Source organism: Mandrillus leucophaeus, unplaced genomic scaffold, assembly GCF_000951045.1.
Source record: "Mandrillus leucophaeus isolate KB7577 unplaced genomic scaffold, Mleu.le_1.0 Scaffold590, whole genome shotgun sequence".
In the NCBI taxonomy this organism is placed as follows: domain Eukaryota; kingdom Metazoa; phylum Chordata; class Mammalia; order Primates; family Cercopithecidae; genus Mandrillus; species Mandrillus leucophaeus.
The window spans coordinates 200,212-207,935 of NW_012106364.1; positions in this window are offsets into that span (position 1 = coordinate 200,212).

Below are 7,724 nucleotides of genomic sequence, written 5' to 3' on the forward strand. Positions count from 1 at the left end.
TATTTATAAGATTTATCTCCCACCTCATGGAATACATATGTTTTTTCTTTTTCTTTTTCTTTCTTCTTCTTCTTTTTTTTTTTTTTTTTTTTTTTGAGATGGAGTTTTGCTCTTGTTGCCCAGGCTGGAGTGCAATGGCACAATCTTGGCTTGCTGCAACCTCTACCTCCCGGGTTCAAGTGGTTCTCCTGCCTCAGTCTCCCCAGTAGCCGGGATTACAGGCATGCACCGCCATGCCCGGCTAATTTTGTGTTTTTAGTAGAGATGGGGTTTCTACATGTTGGCCAGGCTGGTCTTGAACTCCCAACCTCAGGTGATCCACCCGCCTTGGCCTCCCAAAGTGCTGGGATTACAGGCAGGAGCCACCGCACCCAGCCAGAATACATATGTCTTACATGGTGTCCAACATATGGCCACTTCTTGTCTATCATGCCCTATCAGCAGGATGTCACCCATGTAACGGATCACTGTGTTGTTTTGAGAGCTACACGAAAATTCAGATCTCTTCAGACTATAGTATGCAGAAGATGAGAGTTAACAGTCCAAGGGAAAACTGTAAATGAATATTTTCCATTCACGTGAATGGGAAATTTTTCTTATCCTCTTTCCTACTTGTTATGGTACAGAATGCATTTGCCAAATCAATCAAAGTACATAACAAATCAATCAATCAAATCAAAGTACATAACATGTACTTAATACCTGGCATGAGTCAGCACCTGGTTATAGAAGCTGCAATCAAGCTACTACCTGGTTGAGTTCACAGTGTTCCACAGTCATTCTCTAATATCCATCCAGTTTCTGCAGAAGCCAGACTTGCAAATTAAATAGATATGATAACAACCATTTTCCTTGCATTTTTTATGTCCTTAATGGTGGCATTAGTTTCCACCATCCCCTCCACTAGATTGCAATATTGTTTCCAATCTACTCTCTTTTCCTGGGAGAAGGGGACAGTTTCAGAGATTTTCACTTCATCTTCCCTCTAGGGATGCTTGTTCTATTAACCATTGCCACAACTCTCCATGGGTCAAGACCCCTTGATTGTCACTCCAACCTTGCTGGCTATAGTGATATTTAGAACCCCTTGGCTTCTGTTTGTTAAATGCTGCTATCTAGCCTCTACTGCTTCAAGGTGGGAGAGCTTCACTGCTTCAAGGAGAGAGGGCCCCACTGCTTCAAGAAGAGAAAGCTATCAATGGGCCAAGTTTTGTGACAGTCACTTTTACCATCAGCCCTAGTCTATAAAGAAGGCCGGACCACTAACTTCTTAGAGATGCTGGTGCTCCTCTTACCAGGGAGTCCTGGTGGCTTTGGTGAAGAGTGCATTCCCATGGAACATAATATGGTGAGCCTTCTGGCCTCCCATAATGTATCCACTCCAGCATGACCACTTCCATGACTCTTTTAATCCCTTCCTTCTCCATCTGTCATGGCAATTCGGGTATTTTAACTTCACTCAGCATGAGCCATTGCTTTCTCAGGCTTCTGGAGCCTTTCTGGCAATAAATCTGTACCAACCCCTGGGTACTTGTCAAGAGGTTACAGCCGATACCCAGAAAGAATACTCCCAAGTCAGTAAGTTGTCTCTTATAGAGGCTTACATTCCAACTCCTTTTATCAAGCACCCTCAAAATCCAAACCCAAGTCTACTTCCCCTGCTCAGGCTGATGCATGCTTGCTAAATTTTGCTAGTGCTTCAGAGTATTTTTCTCCCTTATTAAGAATATAATTTATTGACACAAGAATGTGTTACCAGAAGATACGGAAAATATGAATGGTTTTATTTTCTACCAAGGAATTAGATCAATAATTAAAAACCTTTATTAGAAAACATCTTCATACCTAGCTGGCTTCATAAGCAAGTTCTACCAAACATTTATGGAAAAAAAAATGGAAAGATAGCCTTTTTAACAAATAGTACCTGAGCAATTGGATGTCAAAGACCAAAAAACAAATCTCAACATAAACTTCACACCTCGTGCAAAAACTAACTCAAAATGGATCATAGACTTCATGACCAGGGTGATTCAAACTCCCATTAAAGTTGGAGAAGTCAAATAAACTGGGACATGTGTGTTATGTAAGACAAGACATTTAGAAAAAAATAAGAATTGAGCCCAAGAGGTGGAAGTTGCAGTGAGCTAAGATTGCGCCAGTGCACTCCAGCCTGGGTGACAGAACTAGACTCCGTCTTTAAAAATAATAATAAAATAAAAATAAAATAAATAGGAAAAATAATTTTAGGACCTAGGACTGGGTAAAAAAAAAAAATTCAGATTTGATACTAAAAGCATGCATAATCCATAAAAGAAAAAAGCAACAAATTAGATTTCATCAAAATTTTAAAATCTTGCTCTTCAAAAAGACCTTGTCAAGAGGATGAAAAGACAAATTACAGACTGGGAAAAAGTAATTGCAAACCACTTAATTGACAAAAGACTTGTATTCAGAATACATAAATAATTCTCAAAACTTGAAAGTAAGCAAATGTACCATCCAGTTAGAAAATGAGCAAAAAACATGAACAGACTGAGGAGAATACACAGACGGCAAATAAGCAACGGTATTTTGATTGTATGGGGTTTTAAAGTCCTTATTTTAAAGATACATACTGAAATATTGTGGTAGTCAGAATAACATTTCCCCCAAAAGAATGTCCGCATCCTAATCCCTGGGACCTGTACACAGCAAGAAGGAATTAAGGTTGCTAATCACTGACTTTGAGATCGGGAGAATATCCTGGAGTATCTGAGTAAGCCCAGCATAATCCCAAGGATCCTTATAAGGGAGGAAGGAGTGTCAGTATCAGATTGACACAATGTGAGAAGAACTGGACTATCCATTGCCCACTATAGCCAACCCATGTGGGCAGCCTCTAACAGCCAATAAAGGCAAGAAATTGGATTCTCCCCTACAGCCTCCAAAAACAATTGCCACCCCACTAACAGCTTGGTTTTAGCCCAGTGAGGCCCATTTCAGACTTTTGACCTCCAGAACTGTAAGAGAATAATTTATGTGGTTTTAAGCCTCCACATTTGTGGTAATTTGTTACGGAAGCAATAGAAACTAATATAAATATTTAGAGACAAAATAATGCTGTAGTGGTTTGTAAAGATGGCCATATTTCTTTGATACTTCTCTCATTGATAGGTGAGATCTAGGTTCTCTCTCCTTGAATCTGGACAGGTTTGTGACTGTTTTCACCAACAGACTGTAGTGGAAGAGATACGCTGTGACTTCTGTGGCTAGGTCATAAAAGGCCATGAGTATGACCCTAGTTTACTAGGAACACTCAACTTTGAGTCTCAAGGCTGCCATCTTGAAAGGGCATGTTGACAGCTCCAGTTGACAGACCCAGAGGAGCCTGTCCTTCAAACATCTCAGTCCAGGCGCCAGATGTGTGAATGAAGAAATCATCTTAGAAGAGGATCTTCCAACCCAGATAGTGAAGGTTACTTATAATAGACTATTGTGACATCATCAGTTAAATCACATCTGTATAGTCCGAGCAGTTGTGAAAGAGCATCAGCACCTTCCACTCTACAGGAGAGAAATAGTCAGCCCGTGGTTCATAGATACATCCATCTTGTGAGAGAGCCTGTGGCCATACCAAGTCCCAATCACCCACTCACTAAGGCAATTATTTCTTCAGAACAACTTGAACAGATTGAGCAAACAATTTTCTCAGAAGTGTCCCCATTCGATGGAGAAATTGAGCTTTTTTTTTTTTTTTTTTTTAAGATTGTGTCTCACTCTGTCACCAGGCTGGAGTACAGTGGCGCAATCTTAGCTCACTGCAACCTCCACCTCCCGGGTTCAAGAGATTCTCCTGCCTCAGCCTCCTGAGTAGCTGGAATTACAGGCATGCACCACCATGCCCGGTTAATTTTTGTATTTTTAGTAGAGACAGGGTTTCACCATGTTGGCCAGGCTGGTCTCAATCTCCTGACGTTGTGATCTGCCCGCCTCGGCCTCCCAAAGTGCTGGGATTACAAACGTGAGCTACCACACCCAGCCTAAATTAAGCTATTCTTGCATATACTTGGATCTTCTGTGTTGACCAAAGGGTGTTGGCAACCCCTGAATTATGTAACTCCCAACATGACACTAACGTTCTGATTAAAATCTTTTCCTCTAATCATCCCCAGTTTCTATCTTCCCATACAATGGAATTCTCTATAAAGAGAAGGGGCAATGGCTTAAACCCAAGAAGGAGGTGCCAGCTTCAAGTACTCAAGCTTGCTCGTATTAGCTATGCTGACACTCAAGCCCAGAATCCCTTGCCTGCCCAGCATCACACAGGCATTTTCAACTGTCTCCTCCTATTGTGGTCCTCTGCTCCCAAGCCTCCTTGGTACCATGAGAGAGTGTCATCCCTTCTGCCTTATTCAGATGTTACTCTCTTTGGCTCCAGGTGGGACCACACCAAACATGCCCTGAAAATAAAGATCACCTGAGTTGAAAATGGAGCACTCAAAACAGGAATTCGAATCGCCCTGGCCATTCTCTTCAAAAAGATTTTCTTTCAAAAAGTCCAGGCTATCACATTCCACCAAGTGGTTCAGAGAGTGGGAGCAGGAGATGCTAATTTCCACTTTCCTGATAAGATAACTGAGGCCTAATTCACAGAGTAACTGGCAGCTCTATTTATTTCCCACTGGTGCATGTAAGCCTAAATTCATGTCAGCTATTCCCTAGAGCTCTGTCCTATTGGTGACATGTGAGATATCCTAGCTTCGTCTCTTTAGTATTGTGATATCATAGGACAGACAAATTTCCCTCCCAAAAGAGATGAGCTGGAAGATAAGACATTTTAGTGAGCTAAATCCCTAAAAGAGTAAAAATAAAAATCAAAATGGAGTAATATAGACAGAGGCAAAGTAATCTGTAGAAAAGATACCTGTGTCCCAGTTCATCTGAATTCCCCAACTTTAAGAAATGCTGTGTCCTTCTAGTTCCTTCTGATCTTTTTTGGATTAAAGGGAGGGCAGGGGGCATAGAGAGGGGAAGTTGGTTTTCCTTGGCTTTTCAATAACTCAGTCTCTTGCTGTGCCTTCTCCTACAGCTGGTGTTGACTCCACAGCCTCCTACTGTTTCCCTTATACCCCCAGAAGATCCCTCAAGATTTTGTAGCAGACTCTTATAAAACCTGCAGCCTGTGTTCTAAGTCCAGTGTTGTTTAAGGGTCATTCCTCTTGCCCACTCCTGAGGGAGACACTGGAGCAGCCCCCATGGGTGAAGGGAGGGGGACTGGTCACCATCCTGGGAATACCCAGCTCTCTGGGCCCATCACAGGCACAGAAGAGTCTCTGAGGTATTTTCTGAGCAGTCCAGGGTCATCAGGGAGACAGGAGAGGCTGGCCAGGGGCAGAGGAAGAGAGGGGGAAGACATGGCAGCAGGAGGGTGCTGACTGAAGAGATTCTCATGAGATACTCTGGGAAACTGGAACACTAAGGCATGGGAGCTGATTGCTTAGAAAGAGACAGACTCTGAGATAGCAAGTCAGAAAGAGAGATGGAGGGGCCACCATGGGCCCAGAAATTTCCCAGCTGGCTAGATCCTTCTTAATCTTCTGCCTTTCCCCATAGCTTCCAGACTAAAAGAGGTCAGCTGGTCTGTGCCAACCCCAGAGATGCTGAGTCCAGGAATACATCAAAACCCAGAGCTAAATCTAAATAGCTCAGAAAAAAAAAATTAAATCCATCAGTAGATTGGGGAACAGGGAGCTGAGCCAGAAGAATAGCACTTACAACCCCAGAACCTACCTCCTTTATGGTCTAATCCCCCCCAAAACCAAACCACACTTAAATTTTAATTTAATTCACCTTTATTGTGTATTTCCAATTTTGAATTGTTTTTGTTGAATGTTTTCTCTAAGAAATCACATAGTACACAGTGACTCTAGATGGTGCTGAATGTTTGTGCTAAATCTTCTCTCTAGATATTGGACCAAGTCCATCAACCACAAGAATTTCTGAATATGCATTTTTCAATGAATAATTGATCTTTGCACTATGTTGTAATGTTTTTAATATAATAAAAATACTTTCCTTTATTTAAAAGTAAGCCACGAAATTCTAGCTATTATGTTGATCGCTCTCTTGAACATTAGGAATATTGGTTTGGTGGGATGAGGGAGGAAGTTGAGGAAAACTGGAAAAGTAAGAAACAACAGAAAAAAGGGAAGACATGCTACACGGTAATGCTGTCAGGCCTTACAATGGAGATAGCAGCCTAGAAAGCCAAAACTGAAATAATAACATTATAAATTAAACTATAATTTATATTCCCTAAAATAAAATCAGCACTTTATATCGTTTTTCTTGAATGTTTTCTCTAAGAAATCACATAGTACACAGTGATTCTAGATAGTGCTGAGTATTTGTGCTAAATCTTCTCTCAAGATATTGGACCAAATCCATCAACCACAAGAATTTCTGGATATGCACTTTTCAATGAATTTTTGATCTTTGCACTATGTTGTGATGTTATTAATATAATAAAAATACTTTCCTTTATTTAAAAGCAAGAAAAGCAAGACCTTCCTTCATATGCATCTTTACTCTTTAAAAAAATAAGTCAAACTTTCTTAAGAAAAACGAATCTTGGCGCAGTGTCTCAGGCCTGTAATCCCAGCCCTTTGGGAGGCTGAGATAGTAGGATCACTTGAGCCCAGGACATCCAGACCAGCCTGGGAACATAGTGGGATCCCATCACAATAAAAGAATTTAAAAATTAGCTTGGCATGGTGGCAGACACCTGTAGTTCCAGCTACTTGAGAGACTGAGATGGGCGGATCGCTTGAGCCCAGGTGGTCAAGACTGCAGTGAACATGATCATGTTACTGCACTCTAGCTTTGGTGACAGAGTAGAAAAAAAACAAGAAAAAAAATTTAAAATGACTTAAATTTATTGAGAAGTTATTATGAGTTAAGAACTTTCAAGTATTGGCTTATTTTTTTTCCTAAGAATATCACTATGATGCGTATACCCTTGTTGCCCAATTGGCAGATGAGGAAACAGGAGTCCGGAGAGTTTACATAATTTCCCACAACTATATAATTAGCAGTCGTGGGATTTAAACCTGGGTGCATGCCCTGTGCTCTTAACCATCAGATCTCTGCCTCTCAAGGTGTTATTACACCTAGAACAGATTTAACCTGACATTTCCTGTTCCATGATGTGAGTATTCCAGTTCCAATTAGCCAGGTCATCCTCTTGGGTGGGCAAAGTCAAATGACTCAAATCCCTCCATCTATTACCACATCTTCACTTTTCTCCTGCTTATCAAGCTAAAGGTCGGAGTGCAGGCCAAGACTCTCTGCTTGCCATCTCTCTCCCTTCCCCTCCCCCCTACTCAGGTACTACTGGGGCACATCAACAAGTAAGTAACCTATGTAAAATGTAACCAGATGAAGAGAACACTCCTTCTTTCTTTGATGTCACCTCCAATCACTACAAACTTTTCCCTTGGAATGCTCTCATTTGCCTTTATGGGAGCAGCAGAGATCACAGCTCTGCTGTGATCCAATACCATTACCATTTTATGATCATGGTTCACTGCAGCCCCGATCACCCAGGCTCAAGCGATCCTCCCACCTCAGTCTCCCAAGTAGCTGGGACTACTATAGCACTATAATACTCCCTGCCCTGGGCTATGATTCTCTCCTCTCCCTCTCTTTTCTCTTTTTTTTTCTTTACATCTATAGATTGGAAGGAT